Source organism: Vulpes vulpes, chromosome 8 (genome assembly GCF_048418805.1).
Source record: "Vulpes vulpes isolate BD-2025 chromosome 8, VulVul3, whole genome shotgun sequence".
NCBI classification, from domain to species: Eukaryota; Metazoa; Chordata; class Mammalia; order Carnivora; family Canidae; genus Vulpes; species Vulpes vulpes.
In genome coordinates, this window is record NC_132787.1 from 96,573,970 (window position 1) to 96,596,815 (window position 22,846).

The following is a 22,846-nucleotide window of genomic DNA, read 5'->3' on the forward strand; positions in this document are numbered from 1 at the left end:
ACAGTACGGGTTATATAGTTTGTGGAGACCAATGCAAAATGAAAATTTATCTTCCAAAAACTATTAACATTTCCTAAATGGCGATGACAAAACATTAAACCAATTGTGGGACTTTTCTAAAGCTTCTAAAACTTCAGGCCTTACGGGACTATATATACAGGTCACAGGCCTGCTTAGCTGCCCTGTTCTTGGGGATACTGGGAGCATTAAATGAAACAATGTATGGAAAGTGTTTTAGTGCTTGCCTACTTTAAGTACTAAATAAATAATAACTGTGGTGTACACACAGCCTTTAGTTAGGGCTCTTTGTTGTAACAGAAACTCATTTCATCTAGCTTAAGCAAAAAAAAAAAAAAAAAAAAAAAAAAAAAAATTATAATGATCCAGGCATGTGTTTCCGAATCCAAGGGTAGAGCAAGGTATAGGAACAAAGGGGAAGAGAAGCATTATCAGGACTCCCTTTCTCTCTCAACTCCAGTTTTCTCTATGGGTTTGCTGCCCACACTGTGGGACAAATCAGCCGGGAGGGGATGCCTGGGTGGCTCAGCGAGCCTGCTTCTCCCTCTGCCTGTGACACTCTGCCTCTCTCTCTGTCTCACTCTATGTCTATCATAAATCAATCAATCAATCAATCTTAAAAAAAAAAAAAAAACAATAAGCTGGGAGATGTCAAGCTCAAGAGAGTTTCCAGAGGGTGACTGGGGTCTCAGTCCCAATTCTGCATTCTGAGGGAGGGCTTCTTAGTCCAGGGCTTTTAACCCGGACTAAGCAACTGTACATAAAGACTCTTCAGCTATTATCAGCCCAGTGGAAGTGGAAGCAGGCAACACATGTATATCCCAGTGTCCCATACTTACTTGATCATGAGACATTTCCAGAAGGAACATCTATTAGTTCTACAGACATGGGCGGGGGTCAGGGGGAATGAAGCTGTGGGGGGGAAAAGGAAGCAATGGGATGGCCAAAGGAGAGGCAAGAAAGTCAGGAATCAGATTCTCATTTTAGATGGGGAGCAGAGCTGACTAGAGGGAACAAGACTGAACACATAAGGGCTAATTAAGAGCCTGCTATAGAAATCCAGACCTGGGGAAGCAAGGATAAAGGGGAGGGAAAAAAAAGTCTCCAGAAATATTTGGGAAGTGAAAAATCCTATATGGGGAGAGAGGGGTGTAAGAGAAAGAGACAAGGATGGTCTCAAAGGACTAACTCGGGGTGCTCAATAGGTCTAGCACTACCAACTGTTGAAAAAAAAATGCAAGAACTGGGTTGGTTGGGGATGGTTGTAAGTTGGCTCTTGTTTGGCGCCAGGATGAACATTCACGTGGAAATACCTAGAAGCCTGAAATGTGGACCACAGGTAAAGGCTTGGGGCAGATTTAAAAAAAAAAAAAATCACACGCTTTCCGGTAACAATTAAAAACCGAAAAGCTCAGGCATTCAACCTATAGGACGGTTCACCACTCTACCCCGGCCAGGCCCTGGGGGACACAAGGCACATGGCCCCTGCAGCCCTCGGGGGGTTTACAGTCGCCCAGGACGAGTCGGACACGCTGCCGCTGCCCCTACCAATGTAGGGCTGTGTGACGGGGGCAGACTACGGGGCGGGGGTCGAGCCTGGGGTCCCCACGACCAGGCCCCCGAGCCAGGGCGGCGGCGCGGTGCGCTTGGCGAAGCATCCCCAGCCCAGGAGGACGCCCGGTGTCCTTTGTGTTCCCCCGGGCCGAGCACTGGGGGGGGGGGGGGGGGGGCGGCTGCGTGCCGAGGGGGGGCTCCACCGGCCGCCAGAATGACAGTCCACGCAAGGGGCTCGCTTTTGCACCCCAGATGCGTGTCCATCGCAGGCTGCGGGGACAGGGCGAGGATGAGCCCCAGGGCCGGGATGACCGTCCGGCTCCTGCGGGTGCCCGCGCCCCAGAGGCGACGACGCCCGCACACGCGGTTGGCGGAGAACAATGAGCTCCCAGGGAGGAAGCGGAGGGCGAGCGAATTCGGAAGCCGAGGCCCCACGCGGGAAGACAGAGGCGAACGCGGCGCTCGGCGACAGCACGCCTGCGCCGCGCCAGCCCGGGCGCGCGTCCCCACCCGCCGCCGCCGCCGCCGCCGCCGAGCCCAGCGCCAGCCGCCAGCCGCCAGCCCGCAAGGTGAGGGCGGGGGTGCGCATGCCCGAGGGCCGGCCGAAACGCGCGGGCGCGGAGAGCGTGCGCACGCGCAGAGCCCCCGCCGGCCGGCGCCTGGAGCGCGGGAGAAGCGACGGAAGCCACTGAGAGGAGCCGCACCTCGGTGAGCGCTCCCCCTTCCCCCCGCTCCCCTCCCCTTTCTCCCGGAGTGCCTTGCGCGCGCCCGGTGGGCGGGGGGGGAGGGGAGGGGAGGCGGCGGTGGCAGCCATGTTGTTGTGAGTCTCTGTGTCTCACCCTCGGTACTTCGGTGGTTCGGAGGAGGAGGGGGAGGAGAAGGAGGAGGTGGGGTGGGGGGGAGGGAGGTAGGTGGAGAAAGAAGATCTTGCCGCCACCGAGGGCGGAGGAGGGAAGGACGGCCCAGAGCGACGCCGCCGTGTGCCCAACGGTCGGTGTCCCCGGCTGAGGCAGCGCGGCCGCAGCAGCCCCGTAAGTCAGTCGGCGTCGGCTCCGTCTCCCCGCGCTCGGGCGCCGCAGAAGCCGGCGTCCCGGGCTTTGTGCGGCGGGCGCGGCGGGCGCGGCTCGCAGGCGGGAGGGCGGACGGGGCCTGCGGGCAGCCCGCGGCGGCCGCGGCCTGGGGCCCGCTCGCACAATGCGGGGGGAGGGGTGCCGGAAGGGGGTGTGCGCCGGCGGGCGGGGGGGTCGGCTCGCGCTAAGCTTCCGCCCCCGCGGCGCGGCCTCGCGGCCCTGGGGGCGGGGGGCGGGGGGCCTCCCGGGGGCCACCCCACCCCGCCCCACGCCGCGGGGCCCGGGGCTCCCGGGGCTCCCGGGGCTCCCGGGGCTCCCGGGGCTCCCGGGCCCGAGCTGTCGCTTCGGCCCCCGGCCGGGGCTCCGGAGAAGTGTGCGAGTTGGAAGTGGGCGAAGGGGGAAGGAGTGGGTCTATGAAAACAAGTGTGGGAATTCCCGGGGCGGGGGGCGGGGGGCGGGGGGCCCGAGCGCGTCCGGGGAAAGCTGGCGGCAGACAGGTGTGGGTAGGCAGGAGTCGGCGGCGGGGGCGCTCAGACTCCCTGGGCGCCGCCGCGATCCGCGAATCTTGTGTGTTTGTTGCCGCGACAGATTCAGGCCCGGCGAAGAGAGGACCCGCAACTTAAAACGAGAAAGAAAGGATGGATTATATAGAGGCTTCAGACATTGTGGCAGCAGCAGTTTTTGTTTCCGAGTTGGGTCAGGATAGGGGATCACGGTTTACAAAGTTTTATTCGCCGACCAACGCGTGTGAAAAAGTTAGGCTGCTGCTTGCTGCTGCTGCTGAGAACGCAGCTCGGGTTAAACCCGTTTTTCTTAGCCTGGTGCTTCATTCTAACACGTATTGGAACCTTTTTTAAGGGGGGGAGGGGGGTTAATACCACGAATGTGTTAGGCGTAATAAGACAATCATGTCAGTTAAAATCAGGATTTCGGACTTTGAGATTTTTAACTTAAGAAAACTGTTGATAGTTTTTTTTTTGTTTTTCGGTAAAGCCCATCCCCCCCACCCCCCCCCCCCCCGGGAGAGCTCTGTTAGACGGAGGGTTTAGACGCTTAAGAGAAATGTGATGTCTGTAAAGGTATTTCAAAACGATTTAAATAAAGGGAGTTACCTAAGGATTTTAAAAGGTTGTTTACTGCTTAGATTCCGTGTTTAATAGGTGACTCTTCACCATGTGACCTAGAGTATCGGAGGATGATTTAAGGAATTCTGGCTAGGAATCCTGTTTAAAATAGAAGGACAAATATTTTTTAATTGGCATGAGCTTCTGTGCTTAGTCTTTAAATATTCTGCTTTTTGAAGATGATTTACTTCCATCTGCACAGACATCATAAATGATGGTATTTCCCTTTTGCCTGAATGCCTTTTAAAGTTCAATTTTGGGTGAACCTAAGTTATTTACAGTTGTCTTTGGGTGTCCTGAAGGTTTTTGTGCCCAGTAAAAGTTTACACCGATTTAAACAATTAGTTGTATTTTAGAATCCTGGTTCTTAAGCTCTTTTTTTTCTTACTTGTACAAGTCTGGCTATTCAGTCTTCCAAGTTAGATTTGCTATTAACAAACTTAAACATCTTCAAGAGAACTTAAGCTGTCTAATTTTTATACATAGTTTTCTTAATTTGAGTGGAAAGTTCTTTTAGATGTTTGAATATTTAGTAAGATTTCAACTTAAAGTCTAAATTACTGTCATGGTTGAATTGATCTTACAAGGTTGTCCACTTTAATAGACAATTTTTTCTTAGGCATGGAGGACATAAGCTAACCCATGCAGTCTCAACAAAGATGATATTAGGATTTTGTTTTTCTTAAACCTTCCATACTTGTTTATAAATCTTTTCTGGTGGTGAGATACAATTTGTCTTCCTGCATAGGGTACTTAGCAGAAGTAACTATGATCAGAGATTTGGGCTAGGTGTGACATTCAAAGCCAATCTGGTCAGTGACCAAATTGTCTACTTTTTATAGACATTGACAAGATCTTCATAATTTTAAGTGGAGATTAGTTCCTATCTCCTGGACTCAAGTTCTCCATAGTTCTAATTCAGTGACCTGTAAGTTGGTTGAGTTTCTATCATAGCAAATAGTCTGTATTTTTTTTCATGATCTTAAGGCAGGTTTGTTTATTTATTTATTTATTCATTCATTCATTCGTTCATTCATTCATTCATTCCTGAGAGACAGAGAGAGAGGCAGAGACACAGACAGGGGGAGAAGCAGGCTCCATGCAGGGAGCCTGATTCGGGCTTGATCCCTGGTCTCCAAGATCACACCCTTGGGCAGAACGAAGGCAGGCGCTAAACCGCGAGCTACCCAGGGATCCCCAAGACAGGATTATTTTAAATATCTGAATATATCTCACGTGGCTTTGTCTGGCTTGTATTCACAGTTTGTGGCTGTTGTGATAGGTGTGTGATTAATATAGAAATAGTACAAATAACTGGATAAAATGGTTTGCAATGTATTAGGTAGATTTCTCATTTCTTGCCTTTTCTAACAAGGCATTATAAACCGTCTGACTTTTTGTTATCCCACTTCTTCACTCTTGCCTGATGAATTTGTAGGAAGGAACTGGTGGAGAATATGGCTTAGCCTCCTTCCTCTCTTTTTCTTTGGAAGTCTGCCCCCTGCAGAAAGCACTTTGTTCTGCTTCTTGAGGTCACCATGATAGATACTCTGCCCCTCTTTGGAGGACCATCAGTTGTCCAGTACTATCTGTGACTGGGTTAGGATAATTAAGGGGTGTGGTGGTAGGAACCCAAGTGGCCTTGTCTAAATTAGTGGTTCCATTGTAGCTTGATCAGTAACAAAGGAGATAATTTGGATTGCTATCAGTCTAGTTTCTGTGTTTCTCACTTTTGAATTCTGACTTGGTGGAAAAAGTTTTCCATCAAACCTTGTCATTTAGAAGCTAATATTTTAGTAATTTTTATATTTAGGAATTTAGATAAAAAAGGAATATAGATAGAAGATATTTTTCACTTAAAATGTATTGCTTTTGTAGTGGGAGAAGTGAATTTACACAGCTATAACTTTGAAACCTTTCCAATGAAACAGTATAAAATTACTAGATAGGTTCATGGTAAATGCTTGTATCTTCTCAAAGTTTCAGGTAGCAGTATGTTTACAGACATAAGGTTAATGTATTTTTTTCTTAATGACTTTTTCGTCCAAGAACTCAAAAGATCCAATTTCTTTATAAATGAAAAATTAAGACTTGCCTAATTAAGCACAGTGTCGCCTTCTAGAGAGTCATTTAATTCTTAATGAAATTGTGGACATTTTTATCTTTCACCGATCTTTTTCTTAAGTGAAAAGTTTTATTTGATCCTTGCCTGGCTCCTTTTTGTATTTTTCTAAAGTGCTTTAAAGAATTAAAAAAGTATCGGTTATTAAGCACATTGGCAAAATCACCTTCTTGTTTTAAAGATTTTGTTTATTTATTCATGAGAGACACACAGAGAGAGGCAGAGACACAGACAGAAGGAGAAGCAGGCTCTCCACGGAGAGCCTGATGCAGGACTCGATTTCAGGACCCCAGGATCATGACCTGAGCCAAAGACAGACACTTAACCCCAGTGCCTTGAAATCAGTTTCTTTAGTATATTTTATCACTGCAAGTTTAACTCTATAATCTCATCCATTTTTAGTTTATGTATTACAGATTTTTACTTCTTATTCATTTAATTTTTCTCTTTTAGAGAAATAGAAGATGTTGGAATAGAATACCAGAAAACATACAAATGTGTACACCTTATGTAGATTATCCCAGGATTTCACTGTAGCTGCCAAGTACAAAAAAGAGGAAGAAATGTGAAGGGAGAAGGAGTAGTTGAGATGTCAGAATACTTTGACTGCAATGGGAGAAGGAAAAAAAAGTCATTATCCCTACCTAAGGCAAAAGGTATAATTTGAACCACAAAACCTCCACAAAAATCTGCTTCCTGGAAGTGATTCGGTGAAATTGACTATAAAATGACCCTACACAACCACCTATTCAACACCTGCTCAGGAGAATAAAACCTGCAACTGACTGCCAGAGTATATAAGAAATGGTGTGTGGCAGGGAATGGGGTAGAAAAGGCTCTTTTTAGACATCTTGTAGTCCTTTAAAAAAAATCACTAAGTTTGCAGAGAATCTAGTTTGAGGGCAAATCTTGGTAATTTTTTTTTTAACGTCTATTTGAGGGAATGAGAGCACACGTTAGAGCAGGGGAAGGGGCAGAGAGAATCCTCAAGTGGACTCTCCATTGAGCTGCGAGCCCAGTGCCGTGCTCTATCCCAGGACCCTGAGATCATGACCTGAGCCAAAATTAAGAGTTGGCATTTCAATGACTGAGCCACCCCAAATCTGTGATTTCTATTGTAGTGGACATCTCATGTTAAGAGTAGCAGTTTTAGGGGATCCCTGGGTGGCGCAGCGGTTTGGCGCCTGCCTTTGGCCCGGGGCGCGATCCTGGAGACCCGGGATCGAATCCCACGTCGGGCTCCCGGTGCTTGGAGCCTGCTTCTCCCTCTGCCTGTGTCTGTGCCTCTCTCTCTCTCTGTGCGACTATCATAAATAAATAAAAATTTTTAAAAAAATAAATAAATAAAAAATAAAAAGAGTAGCAGTTTTAGATGTCAAAGTGGTGATCTGTGGTTTTAGGCACTGTTTTTGAATAGCTTATTAGGGATCAGTAGAATATCGTCTTGATTGTGCAAGATGCCACTGGTTTATTCATTCAGGCATTAAAGAAAGTAAATGAGTAGTAGAGACAAGTTGACCATAAGTATAGGTCTCTGCTAGATAGTCAAATAAGGTGAATTGTAGGTGGAGAAAAATATAGATGGTTCTTATTTTGATAAATACCAAAAGTTGTATACAGGTAGAAGCTACTTGTGTTGTCCATTTTGGTGACCAGGTCATTTATTAACATCTGTTTAGTATTTCATCAGCATTTTTAGTTTGACTAAATGCAAAATATTAAGTTTTCTCTAGTACAAAGTGAATCTTTAAAACTGGTCAACATACGGGATCCCTGGGTGGCGCAGCGGTTTAGCACCTGCCTTTGGCCCAGGGCGCGATCCTGAAGACCCGGGATCGAATCCCATGTCAGGCTCCCGGTGCATGGAGCTTGCTTCTCTCTCTGCCTATGTCTCTGCCTCTCTCTCTCTCTCTCTCTCTCTCTCTCTCTCTGTGTGTATGTGTGTGTGTGACTATCATAAATAAAAAATAAATAAATAAAAATTAAAAAAAAGATTATCAAACATTCCAAATTAAAAAAAAAACTGGTCAACATAAACAACAAGATTTGAAGTTTTGAGAAGGTGAAAGCTACCAGGTTTTCCTTGTAGATGTTTTCTTGGACCACCTTGCAGTTGAAGTGTAAAAGATTACTGAAAAGGGATCCAAGGGAAAGCCTTATGTGCCTTCATTTAATCTGATTTACTTTGCTCCTACACTAGCAGAAATGGGAGTACTCTATCTAGGAACTTGCTAAAGATAAATTGTTTGCTAATTTTTTTTTAAAGATTTTATTGATTTATTCTTGAGACATACACAGAGAGAGGCAGAGATATAGGCGGAGGGAGAAGCAGGCTCCCTGCAGAGAACCCGATATGGACCCCGTCCCAGGACCCTGTCGCAGGACCCTGGCAGACACTCAACCATTGAGCCACCCAGGCGTCCCTTGCTAATTTTTATTGTAAGTCTGGTTGAGAAGATACTCATGGAGTATTATTTGAGAAACATTTGTTACTCTGGATATTCTAAGTTGTATCTTTTTTTTTTAAGATTTTATTTATTCATGAGAGGCACAGAGAGAGAGATGCAAAGTCACAGGCAGAGGGAGAAGCAGGCTCCCCACAGGGAGCCCATTGGGGAGGGGATGGTATCACCCCCCCCCCCCCAAAGGCAGGGCTAAACTGCTGTGCTACTGGGGCTGCCCTCTAAGTTGGATCTTCTCATCAAGGTAGACTACCAGAAACTTGCATGCATTTTTTTTGTTTTGTAGGCCTATGATGCGCCAGACTTTCTTTAGATATTGGTGATACCAGATCCCTGTTATTAAGGAGTTTACAGCAAAGGGAAGAGTAAGATGATTAAACTTGTGATTGCAGTGTAGTACACTGAGTGCCACACATATGGTGTTAATAAGTGCTGTGGGCTTAACACAGGTAAACATCGTAGGGGTCAGGAAGAGCTTTCTGCATGAGATAAAGTTACATTTAAAAAGACTTGGAGAGGGGATCCCTGGGTGGCTCAGCGGTTTGGCGCCTGCCTTTGGCCCAGGGTGCAATCCTGGAGTCCCGGCATCGAGTCCCGCCTCAGGCTCCCGACATGGAGCCTGCTTCTCCCTCTGCCTGTGTCTCTGCCTCTCTCTCTCTCTATCATGAATAAATAGATAAATGAATAAATCTTTAAAAAAATAAATAAAAAGACTTGGAGAGGGGCATCTTACTGGCTCGGTCATAGAGCATGGAACTCTTAATCCCAGGGTTGTGAGTTCAAGCTCCATGTTGAGCATGAGCTTACTTAAAAAAAAAAAAAAGGAGTTGGTGGAAATTGATTTGGTCAAGAGATAAATGAATTGGCATTCAGCCAGAGGGATTGTTAGTATGGATAGTGACCCTGATGGGGGAGAATGGCAGAACCTGACGTGGAGGTAGGGAAAATTGAAAAGATATGACTGGATAGGGGCACCTGGGTGTCTTAGTCCGCTAGGCATCTGCCTTCGAGTCCCTGCTCAGTGGGGAGCCTGCTTCTCCCTCTTTCTCTGCCTGCTGCCTCCCCTGCTTGTGTACACATGCTCTCTTTCTCTGTCAGATAGATAAAACCTTTAAAAAAAAGAAAAGATATGACTGGAGAAATAAGTAGGGGGAACCATAACATATTTAAAGGCTTTTTCTGATTTGGATAATCCCGAAAGACTTAGGATATCCAAGAGTATAACCTGGGAAGATTTAGACCATATTGTCCTGAAACCCTTACAGAATTAATTGTGGAATTAGTTTCCCGGGACTGTGTTACAAGTTAGGTGCATGGCTTTCCTTGAGGGATTAACTACAAAAAATAAGATTATGAAACTGCATCTGTTGAGAGAATGGTGTGAGATTTTCTATTATAATTCTGTGTCCTCTATAGTATCCTATATAAGAAATTTCTTTGAAAGTTTAATGCTAGAAATAAGGTTGTGTATGAGGAATTGTTGGTATGATTTTTTTCTGTGGATTATGAGAACTTTATGTAATTCATTGTGTTCTCTCCCTTTTTATCTCTATCTTCAGAAGTTAATCTTAGAGTTCACTTAATATTTGCTTTGTTATGTTCCTAAGATTAGTTTTTGTTTTACTGTGTGTATTTCCTATGAATACTTCATGCACCTTTCAAAAATTTTTATTTAAGGAGTACTTGGGTAGCTCAGTTGGTTAAGCATCTGAAGGGTCTGGCTCTTGTTTTCTGCTCAGGTCTTGACCTCAGGATTGTGACTTCAAGCTCACACTGGGCATGGAGCCTACTTAAAAAAAAATTTTTTTTTTTTAAAGATTCAAATGCATATAAAACAAATTTCATTTAAATTCTACACAATAGGGGATCCCTGGGTGGCTCAGTGGTTTGGCACCTGCCTTTGGCCCAGGGGGTGATCCTGGAGTCCCGGGATCGAGTCCCACATCGGGCTCCCCGCATGGAGCCTGCTTCTCCCTCAGCCTGTGTCTCTGCTTCTCTCTCTGTGTGTCTATAATTGTTGTCTATAACAAACAAATTTACTTATTTATTTATTCATTTATTTATTTATTTCTACACAATATTTCTTCCAGGCCCCCCCCCCCCCTTTTTTCTTTTTGGTATATAACTTAATAGTCCTGGAAACTAACAGATTTGGTTTCTCTTTTCAGGCTCTGTAGCCCAAGGTGTGTGTGTGTGTGTGTGTGTGTGTGTATTTAAGTAATCTCTACACTCAGTTTGGGACTGCACATCCTGGGTCCAGTCACATGCTCTTCTGAGCCAGCCAGGTGGCCTGGATACATTTGTTGTTGTTTTATAAATAACAACTTAGAAAGTTTTTTACAATTTCAACTTTTTGGGCACCTGGGTGGCTCAGTGGTTGAGTATCTGCCTTTGGCTCAGGTTGTGATCCTGGGGTCCTGGGATTGTGTCCTGCATCAATCAGATTCCCCACAGGGAGCCTGCTTCTCCCTTTGCCTGTGTCTACTTCTCTCTGTGTCTCTCGTGAATAAATAAGTGAATGCATAATCTTAAAACACACAAAACAAAAATGGGATTATAAGATACACCTTAGGCAACTTGGTGTTTTTATTTAATATCTTGAACATTTTACTGTGTTTATACATAAAACTTCAATAACTTGTAACAATCAGTGCAGATTTTAATTTTGTTAAACCATTTTTCTGTTGCTAAGTTTGTTCAATTATTTAAATTCAATTAATGTATAGTGTTATTAGTTTCAGAAGTACATTGTTCAATTCTTATTTTTGAACCACTGCAAGCAATGCTGCAGTAAATATTATGCAGTTCATTCTTTTCATGTTGGTGCTGTTTATGTAAGGTAAATTCTCAAAAGAAATTCCTGTGTTAGAGGATTGTATATTGATTTTTTAAACAAGAAAATAGTCCCTCATTGTGGTAGGTCCTTAATACTCTTGAAAGCACTTATTTTAATTACATATATTTCATTTTTCACAATCCTGTGAAGGAGGCATATTCTCATTTGCAAATGGGAAAACAGGACCAGTGTTAGTGTTTTGAGTTCATTCACCTAGTTTGGGACAAACATGAAACTATATTCGAGATCTTTTTATTCAGATTTATCTGTTATACTATGATGGATGATCCAAAATTTTTTATTTGGAAAATCAATATGGTATTTGTCGATATATTCCTTAGCTATAGGTGATATGGTGACATTGTAAGGGTTATTATATAAGTGGGATCTGAGTGTACAGTTTTAAACCTTCTACCTAGATTCTGATGCACTGTGAGGTTGTGAACCAGTGACCTTAAAATTGGGGTGTTCATATCCTTGAGGATTGCGTAAAGAATTTCCAAAACGAGGGATGCCTGAATGGCTCAGTGGTTGAGCGTCTGCCTTTGGCTCAGGACATGATCCCTGAGTCCTGGAATCGAGTTCCACGTCAGGCTTCCTACATGGAGCCTGCTTCTTTCTCTGCCTCTCTTTTTCTCTCTGTGTCTCTCATGAATAAATAGGATCTTAAAAAAAAAAAAAAGAATTTCCAAAACATTAGCACATTTACTTTTCTGGGAATCGGTTAACAGATCCTCCTTATATATGCTAAGAAAGGCATACCTCTGATCCTTCCCACATCCTAATGTGGTATGTTATACTGATGGGTAAACCTTCAGGGCACAGACTTAAAGTTAGTGTCCTTTAGGGATTAATCTCATTTAGGTTTTTTTTTTTTTTTTTAATTCAGGAGAGACAGAGAGAGAGAGAGAGAGGCAGAGACATTGGCAAAGAGAAAAGCAGGCTCCATGCAGGGAGCCCGATGTGGGACTCGATCCCAGGTCTCCAGGATCACGCCCTAGGCCAAAGGCAGGCACTCAACCGCTGAGCCACCCAGGCGTCCCAGTCTCATTTAGACTTAATTCACTCACATTGCTGTTAGGAATGAAATTTAGCTAAGAACTGTAGTATTTTGCCTTCTACTGGGAATTCAGGTAAGTGATAGTCTTGAGCGATAGAAGTAATGGCAAATTAAAAAAAAAAAAAAGTCATATGGGGTGCCTAGGGGGCTCAGTCTGTTGAGCAACCAACTCGGTTTCAGCTCAGGTTGTGACCTCATGGTCATGAGTAGAGCCCATGTGGGGCTCCATGCTCAGTAGGGAGTCTGCTTAATAAGCTCTCCCTCTCTTCCTCTCATGCATGTGCTCTCTTAAAAGAAAGCTTTTTTTCTTTTAATTTTAAAGATTTATTTATTTGAGAGGGAGCTTGCAAGTGGTGAGTTGGGGGGAGAGGAGAGGGAGAGAATCATAAGCTGATTCCCACACTGAGCATGGCTCTATCTCAGGAGTCGATGGTTTTTTTTTGTTTGTTTTTGTTTTTTTTTTTTAATTTCATTTATTCAGGAGAGACACAGAAAGGCAGAGACACGGGCAAAGAGAGAAGTAGGCTCCACACAGGGAGCCCGATGTGGGACTTGATCCTGGGGCTCCAGGATCACCCAGGCATCTCTTCAAGAGTTGGTGCTTAACCAACTGAGCCACACAGGTACCCCAAAATAAATAAATCTTTAAAATAAAATAACAATTCTTGTCTTCTTTCTTAAGCTTTTGTCAAAGAATACTTACCAAGCAGAAACAATATTATGTATGAAATACTTTGAAAACTAGAAATACGTAAACCATGTTTATCACAGTATACTGTCAAATACATTGAGGAGTTTAAAAGGTATAATTTGGTTGGTCCCCCCCCCCTTTTTTTAACACTTTGAGGAATATATCAAAGAAAAAGGTAGAACTAATCTAGATGAAGTGGTTAGAAAACTAAGCGTTAGCTACATAAGTACAATCCCTTTAAATCAAGTGATGAGAAAAATACTTAGAACTATATTTTAGATTTTGCTTTTTAAAACCCAAAGTGTCACGAAGTGTATAGCTAGAGATATTTACTACAGTAGGTACAGTAGGTATTGGGTATACATGTAAATCCCTTTATAGTGTCTTAAAAACCCTTAGAAGTTTACCAATAAGAGCAGAATATTTTTCTTTTAAGTGATGCCTAGTTTATGGAAAAGATGTTTTTCTGGTGTGTTTCTTTGCAAGTCATACATAGCTCATGTATAGGTATACTTACAAAATACTTGAGCACAGGGACACCTGGGTGGCTCAGCGATTGAACGGGTGGATCAGCGATTGAGCATCTGCCTTGGGCTCGGCATGATCCCTGGGTCCTGGGATCGAGTTCCACATTGGGCTCCCTCCATGGAGACTGCTTCTCTCTCTGCCTATGTCTCTGCCTCTCTCTCTCTCATGAATAAATAAATAAAAATCTTAAAAAAAAAAAAAAAGAAAATTACTTAAAAATAAAGGCCATTGATTTCCAAGCTGACTTGATTACAAGAACTACATCAATGTGTTTAGTGATTCCCAGCATGTATATATTTTAAATATTTTCAGAGATAAGTAATGACTGGGAAACACTTGAGTAAGTGATTATAAAATATAAAACAAAAATCATGCATACCCTTTTCCCAGATGTGACCACTAATAACAATTAAATGTCAGTTTCTGATGGTTTTCCATTTATACAATATGTTTTTATTTTGTTTTTACGAAAGTTGGATGATGCACTGCTTTTAACCTTGCCTTTTCACTTATATCCGGGATTTCCCCCACCACCTATGTCTAAATACATTTATCTCACGCTTTTTTTTTTTTTAATCTCACGCTTTTAAATGGATTCATAGTTGATAATGTTAACCGTTTCCCTCTCTCCCTATCCCTATTACACTATGCCTTACTATTCTTCCTTTGAACCCTTGCCTCGTTTCATGGAACACTGGTGTAACCAGAATAGCTTACATAACTGTGTTAATGTTTTTTCTACCCTAATTCTGATATAGAGAAGTTTTGTGGGGTTTTTTTTTCTTTTTTTTTTTCTATGATACGGAGAAGTTTTAAAGTAACAGGGAATATGATGTTATTAATAATTGATGAAAATACCAACTAAATGCCATGGGAATTAAGAAAAAGATTGTTTTGGGGTGGGTTTTGATGGAGAAAGTGGCATTTGAGCCAAACTTTGAGTTTGTATTATTTACATATGAAGAGATAAGTGTCAAAGACCTGTCCAGGGAACTGGAATAGTGTAAGCAAAAGGATGATGGGGGTGGTGGCAGCTTTAAGAGAGTTGTAGAATTAACATATATGCTGAATATTGGTTTATGTTTGGTTGGTATAGAAAAACGCATGGAGCCTTTGGAGTCTTGACAGTATAAAGTCTGCCATTTTAGTAGTTTTGTCTATTAGGATATGGAAATTGGCCACAGTTTCCTTATTTGTAAAATAAGAATACAGTACTTACTTTGCTGGATAGTAATAAGAATTAGATATTATGTGCCTAGCACAATCTCTGGCATGACATTGAGTGTTAAGTTAATTTTGTTCCCTGGAGGTGCCTGAGTGGCTCCGCTGAACATCATCTGACTCTTGATTTCAACTCAGGTCGTGATCTCAGGGTTGTGATGATATCCAGCCCCTTGTTGGGTTCTGTGCTCAGGAGGGAGTCTACTTGAAATTCTTTCCTTCTCTGCACATGCATGTGTGCTCACCCTCAAAAAAATCTTTTCTAAAAAAAAGATTCTCTGAGGGGATGGTGTGTGATAAAAATTGGTCCGAAGAGGTTTGTGCTTATTTGGAAATCAGTTTTTTTGGGAAAATAATTTCATGTGCCACTTGTCAGAAATATGGTTGATGAAATAATAAATGATAACCAAGTTATACAATAGCTTGGATCCTAAGTCAGTTAATGTAGCAAGTAACTAACTACCTTTACAAGCCACAGTTTATATAAATGTTTTTTTTTAAAAAAGGGGAGTGGTTTCAAATTGTACTTACCCCTCAAGACCCAGCTTGAATACTACCCTGTTTCACATGGTCTTGTCACATTGTTTTTTGTTTATGTGTGTGTGTGTGTATATACACATATATATGTATGTATTTATATATATATATATAAAATTTATAAAATCAAACTTTGTTATGAGGATATTCAAACGCAGAGGTAGAATAATACATTGCATCCTCAGGTATCATTGATATTCAACCTTGTATGAAATATTTTACGTTTTTAAAAAGAGTATTTTGAAACAAATCCCAGACAGCAGGCCAGCTTAAGGATAAATTCTGCGGGGTGCCTGGGTAGCTCAATTAGTTAAGCATCTGACTCTTGATCTCAACTCAGGTCTTGATCTCAGGGTGGTGAATTCAAGCCTCTCATTGGGCTCCAGGGTGGATATATATAAATTCTCTTACTGATGAGGACTTATTAAAATATACAATCCTCTTGCTGCTATTACCACTAACAAAATTTGTGAATATCATAATGCACATTCTGTATGTAGATTTCTGATTTTCTGAAAAAAGTCTTTTTTTTTTTTTTTTTTTTTTAGGATTTTATTTATTCATGAGAGAGACAGGCAGAGGGAGAAGTAGGCTCCCTGCAAGGAGCCTGATACAGGACTCTATCCCACTTTCCTGGGGACCACGACGTGAGCCAAAGGTAGACGCTTAACCACTGAGCCACCCAGGTGCCCCGAAACCAGTATTTAGATCTAGTGATTTTATCACACAGATGGAGGTTTTGTGGATTGTTCTTTATTTCGAGACCATAATTTCTCATAGGTGGTGGTACTGTTTGATATTTTGTCATGGGGCATAAAACTGTTGGCTTTACTTTTAAGATCATACCATATTAAATCACAATAAATGTTAATTTAGAAATAATTGCTTTTTGGGGGCTCATTTAATAATATATCTTTGAGGGGCAGCCCGGGTGGCTCAGCGGTTTAGCGCTGCCTTCAGCCCAGGGCCTGATCTTGGAGAGTGAGTCCCACGTCGGGCTCCCTGCATGGAGCCTGCTTCTCCCTCTGCCTGTGTGTCTGCTTCTCTCTCTCTCTCCTTTCTCTCTCTCATTAATAAATAAATAAAATATTTTAAAAAATATATCTTTGACATTTCACATCTATTCTTTGACTCATTAGAGTCACTTTATGTTATCAGTCGTTTCAGGCATGTCATCTTCACTTCCACCTAAGATACCTGATTTGCTTCTCTCGGGTGTTACCTAAAAGTACCAAAAACTAAGATTGATTGAGGCTGATTTAGTTTGGAGATTTTCTTTAAGTAGTATTTCATTTTTCAAAATAAAAAATTTCCTTAACCAGTGTTTTATTTCTCAAAATAAATCGAGAGAATGCTTTGTAAAAACAAGGGACTTCATAAGGGCTCAGATACATGGTAATTCTCCTTTGAGAGAATTCTAAGGGGGAAAAACATCTTGCCTCATATTTGCATATAAGTAAGTTAAATACTTAATCCTATTTTGCCTCTTTGAGAATATGTTCTATGAGATTTAACCTCAGAGAGCTAAAGCAGTCTTGCATGGAAATACTTGGTAAATTTACATTATATCTAAATGCTGGTGTTGGAATAACTTAATTTCTAATCTTATTAGAAGATTTGAGGTAGGGTCTTTGAAGACTTCTGGTTTCTGGGAGTGTATATTGACACTTTTGTGTGTATGTGCCCAATTTAATTTAACGTGAAAAAAAAATAAAACGTAAAACAATACAGTTGAGTCAGTAATACTGTTTATGTTGGCAAAACAAGCATTATATAATTACCCCATGAAGTATGTAGACAAACAGCAAATATCAAAAAATGATGATGGGGTTCTTGGCTCAACTACTAGCTAAGTGACTTGTCCAACACAACTAGAAAAGTATATGATTCAAGGGAAACAAAAGCAAAAATGAACTTATTGGGATTTCATCAAGATAAAAAGGCTTTGGCACAAGGAAACAAAACTAAAAGGCAGCCTTCAGAATGGAGAAGGTATTTACAAATGAACGGTTAGTATCCACAATCTATGAAGAACTTCTCAAATTCAACACCCAGAAAACAAATAATCCAGTTAAGAAATGGGCAGAAGACATAAATACACACTTTTCCAAAGGAGACATCAAGGTGGCCGACAGACACATGCAACGATGCCCAGCATCACTCATTGTCAGGGAAATATAGATAAAAAAACCACGATGAGATCCCAACCTTAACACCTGTCAGGGTGGCTAAAATTAAGCAGTCTTTTTTTTTTTTCTTTAAGATTTTATTTATTCATGAGAGACAGAGAGAGGCAGAGTACACAGGCAGAGGGAGAAGCAGACTCCACACGGGGAGCGTGATGTGGGACTCGATCCCTGGACTCCAGGATCATGCCCTGGGCCAAAGGCAGGCGCCAAACCACTGAGCCATCCAGGGTTCCCAGGGTGGCTAAAATTAATACAAGAAACAACAGATGTTGGCAAGGATGCACCCTCTTGCAGACAGTTGGTGGGAATGCAAACTGGTACAGTCACTGGAAAACAGTATGGAGGTACTGCAAAAAGCTAAAAATAGAACTATCCTGTGATCCAGCAATTGCACTACTAGCTGTTTACCCAAAGGATACAAAAATACAGATTCGAAGGGGTACATGCACCCTAGCGTTTATTGCAGCATTATCAACAATACTCCTGCTCTGGAAAGAACCCAAATGTCCATCTACAAATGAATAGATAAAGCAGATATGGTGTGTGTGTGTGTGTGTGTGTATATATATATATATATATATACACACACACACACACAATGAAATATTATTCAACCATCAGAGAAAATGAAATCTTACATTAGCAATGATATGGATGGAGCTAGAGTGTATTATGCTAAGTAAAATAAGTCCAAGAAAGACAAATACCATATAATTCCAGAGGTGGAATTGAAGAAACAAAACAGATGAACATATGGGAGGGGTGCAAAGGGGGAAACAAACCATTAGAGAGTCTTAGAGTCTTAATGATAAAGAAACGGAGAGTTGATGGAGGGTGATGGGTATTAAGGAGGGCACTTGTTAATGAGCACTGGGTGTTGTATGTAAGTGATGAATCACTGAATTCTCCTTAAAACTAATATTTCACTGCATGGTAACTAATTAGAATTTAAATTTAAAAAATTTTTGTAGGGGATCCCTTGGTGGCTCAGTGGTGTAGCGCCTGCCTTCGGCCCAGGGCGTGATTCTGGAGTCCCGGGATCGAGTCCCCTGTCGGGCTCCCTGCATGGAGCCTGCTTCTCCCTCTGCCTGTGTCTCTGCCTCTCTCTCTGTGTGTCTCATGAATGAATAAATAAAATCTTTAAAAAAAATTTTTTTTTGTAAGCTTCAAAATGAAAGTTATACTTAATGAAACACAAGAAGAGTGTATGATTCCATTCATGCCCCCAGAAGAAGTAAATTACTGGGTGTTAAGGGTGATTAGTAGAAACTTTGCAAGGTTAAATCTTTGAAGGCTAATCATCTACTACAAATACTCAAGACTGGATTTAGGTTTACCTTTGTCATGGGTAAGAAACAGATTAGTTGGCAAATTTGCATAAGTGGTTTAATATGCTGAAGAAATATCCTGTTTGTTTGCAATGGATACTGCTAATGCTCACTGATTATGTTCATTAAAAACAATCCAAAGAGGATGACTACCAAGAATATTTCATAAGCAGCTTATTGCAGCTAAGTTACTTTTTGTAATGGCTTATATTTAAGTTTTCCTGTAATTGTGTTGTTTTTGTAATTGATGCACAAGATAGCAGTAGCCTTCAGGTCTTATAGGACTAATAGGAAAAGTACTGGAAGTTACTATCATTTTATGTTGATAAGTGTATTCAGTGTTATAGAAAGTCTGACGAAGGGTAGTCAGGGTGGCTCAGTGGTTTAGCACCGCCTTTAGCCCAGGGTGTGATCCTGGAGACCCCGGGATCAAGTCCCATGTTGGGCTCCCTGCGTGGAGCCTGCTTCTCCCTCTGCCTGTGTCTCTGTCTCTCTCTCTCTCTCCCCCTCTTTCTGTGTCTCTCATGAATAAATAAATAAAATCTTTTTAAAAAGTCTGAGGAAGAGCCTTGTTCACTCTCTTCATTAAAATAGACATTATGGGGATCCCTGGGTGGCGCAGCGGTTTGGCGCCTGCCTTTGGCCCAGGGCGCGATCCTGGAGACCCGGGATCGAATTCCACGTCGGGCTCCCGGTGCATGGAGCCTGCTTCTCCCTCCTCCTGTGTCTCTGCCTCTCTCTCTCTGTGACTATCATAAATAAATAAAAAAAAAAAAATTAAAAAAATTAAAAAAAAATAAAATAGACATTATGTATTACTATATGTGAAGGTATTTCTAAGCAGTTACTATCCAGGTATTTGATAAGATCTGAATTTGTACTTCATATAATAAAAAAGAACTCTTTTTCATTCATTATACATTGAGCATTTACAGTGTCTAAGTCACAGTTCCTAGCTTCTTTAACTCCAGAGCTTAATTTCTACTGTGGCCTTAAAATAGAACTAATTATAATACTATGAAAATGTGATTAGTGTCATATAGAAGTAGAAAGTGCCTTGGTACCATTTATTATAGCTCTAAGTGGTTTCCCCCAAACTTTTTTTTTTTTTTTACAGTAAGCATATGGAGAGGAATTGGATCAAATGTCTGAGAAAAATTAGTACTCTTAATGATATAAATATACATATTAATGCATATTCTTGGTTCTTTACACAAACTTGTAAACCTTTTGAATTATATTTGTTGTTAGTAAATATAAAAACTTAGAACTTAACCAAGTTGTTATTTGAGGTGCTTTATCTGTTTTTCTCATGTAATTAGTAAGTGTTGCCTACAAAAAGTTGACTAATGCTATTACATTTTATTTATTTATTTTTTGCTATTACATTTTAGAATTTAATGAAACACTTTGATTTTAGGAAACAAAGAATCAACCTCAAAAGCTACTATTTTTTAATTCAAACTTACCTCAAGATTACACAGGATGTTGGCCATAGAAAATGTTCTATTATATATCTTATATGTGAGCCAATTCCAGTTATTAAATAATACTGGGGGAGTTTCATGGCTTAATGATGCAAACAAAAAAAAAATTGAAGACAGACTTTACACCCCAAACAGTGCTGTGTACTATAACTCTTGGATACGTTTTTGTTTTTGTTTTTTAATATTTATTAGAGACAGGCAGAGACATAGAGAAGCAGGCTCCATGCAGGGAGCCTGATGTGGTACTCCATCCCAGGACTTCATCAAGCAGATCCCTGGACTTGCATCAAGCCCTCGGTGGAAGAAACGCTCAACCGCCAGCCACCCAGGCATCCCTCTTGGATACATTTTATTCCAGTTAACAAGTCAATTCAATATTCTGTAGCTGGATGCCAGATAGATACTCTGTTGCTTCTTAGAAGAACTAAAGTGTTCTTTCTTCCTAAGATCTAACCATTTGGATAAAGTCCTTAAAAATTCATGTCCACATTATTTTTTCCTTGCCACCAGATGATACCAACATTTGTAACTGCATAGGACATAGTAGCTTTGCATTTTCCAAAAATTTTGGAGTCTTCTTGGTATATGTGCGACCCCCACCATCTCAACTTTGTAATAACTAATACGGAGATTACTGGCTTGAGAGTTTGTGTTTACCTTCTATCCTGTTGTTTTACCTTTCTCTTCCTTCCTTTTCATGATTGAAATAAATGGTAACACCCTAACTGAAAAGCTGGGTTTGAGTCTTCTGCAGATTTTATTTTTTTGAAGTCTTCTTCCTGACCTACCCAATCACCTACATTTAAATTTAACCTGTAATACCATTCATTATAAGAAGAAAATATGCCTGGGGATAGTATAAATGAAAAGGTTGAAAGCAGAGCCTTGATGCTTAACTTTTGGCTTGCTCATGTTTGAGAGTGGATTATCTGTATTTGAAATTTCTGTGGAGCAGTCAAGAAAGTAAATCCACTAGAGCAGACATCAGCAAACTATGGCCTACAGTCCAGATCTGGCCCACTACCAGTTTTTGTTTGACCCACTCTCTGGAATTGGCTTTTAGATTTTTAAATTTGGGGGCAGGGGAAGAATAATGTTTCGTAGCACATAAAAAGTATATGAAATTCAGATTTCACTATTCATAAAGTTTTATTGAGACACATCCATGCTCATTTATTTTGATATCTATGGCTGCTTTGTGCTACAAAGGCATAGTTGAGAACAGAGATCATATGATCTGCCTGTTTGACTCTTTATTGAAAAAGTTTGTTGACCCCTGCCCTGGGGCATGATTCACTACAAAAGTAAGAGTGGGGGATGCCTGGCCCGGTGGTTGGATGTCTGCCTTCGGCTCAGGTTGTGATCCTGGGGTCCTTGTGAGGAGTCTGCTTCTCCCCCTGCCTATGTCTCTGCCTCTCTCTCTCTGTCTCATGAATAAATAAGTAATTTCTTTCTTTCTTCCTTTCTTCCTTTTCTTTTTTCTTTTCTTTTCTTTCTTTTCTTTTCTTTTCTTTTCTTTTCTTTTCTTTTCTTTTCTTTTTTCTTTTCTTTTCTTTTCTTTTCTTTTCTTTTCTTTTCTTTTCTTTTCTTTTCTTTCTTTCTTTCCTTTCTTTCCTTTCTTTCTTTCCTTTCTTGAGTAAGAATGGATCCAAGAGACTTCTCATATTTATCTGGAGGTTCTTTAACATATGACATTATTTATTCAAACCACAGATGAAAACCTGGTAGTAAGCAAAGAAGGGCTTCAGCACAAGAGCTCCAGTGCTTTTTACTCTTGAGAAAATGTCTTGGCTTTTACTCTGTTCTTTTAATCTTTTCCTTTCTTTCTTTTTTTGAAGATTTTATTTATTCATTTGATACACAGAGATAGGGAGAGATAGCACACATGAGCAGGGTTAGAAGGATAGGGGAAAATCTCCCTACTTTCATTCATGGACTATACACATATATTGTAGAAAGGTAATAACCTACAGATACATAGATGAAAAATATTGCATACCCTGGTCACTTAAGGACTGTATGAAATTTGGGTTATTTCAGTCTTTCTGGTTTTAAAAAGGTTTTTATTAGAGCATGACAAGCGAGGAGCCAAGCACAAGTTGGGGGAGGAGAATAGGGGGAGGGAGAAACAGACTTCCAGACAATCAGGGAGCACATCATGGGGCTCCATCCCAGGACCCTGAGATCATGACCTGAGCCAAAGTCTGATGCTTACCTGACTGAGCCACCCAGTCACTGTTCCTTTGAATCTTTCTTAACATTACTATCTAAGCATTTTTTTTTTAAGGTTTTACTTATTCATGAGAGACAGAGAGTCAGAGACATAGGCAGAAGGAGAAGCAGGCTCCCTGTGGGGAGACCAATGCAGTACTCGATCCCAGGACCCCAGGATTACACCCTGAGCCGAAGGCAGACACTCAACCACTGAGCCATTCAAGCATCTCACTGTCTAAGCGTTTTCTTAATTTCAAACTCCAATTTTTCTTTTTTAAAAAATATTTTCTTTATTTATTCATGAGAGACACAGGGAGAGGCAGAGACACGGGCAGAGGAGAAGCAGGCTCCACACGGGGAGTCTGATGTGGGACTCCATCCGGGATCTCCAGGATCACACCCTGG

At 41.5% G+C, this 22,846-nt stretch overlaps 1 protein-coding gene across 50 annotated transcripts in view; it reads left to right on the forward strand.

Annotated features, from left to right (window-relative positions):
* The first annotated feature begins 2,128 nt into the window (after positions 1 to 2,128).
* Positions 2,129 to 22,846, forward strand: part of PUM2 (pumilio RNA binding family member 2) — a 94,891-nt gene continuing 74,173 nt past the window's right edge. For 7 of the 50 annotated variants that reach the window (XM_072767632.1, XM_072767640.1, XM_072767652.1 and 4 more), the window contains exon 1: positions 2,345 to 2,603. The gene's annotated coding sequence lies outside the window, so the exon portion shown is untranslated. Of the gene's footprint in view, positions 2,281 to 2,342; positions 2,604 to 12,727; positions 12,870 to 15,771; positions 15,882 to 22,846 lie in introns of those variants that run through there. The other 43 variants (XM_072767614.1, XM_072767617.1, XM_072767624.1 and 40 more) reach the window with 33 other exon arrangements.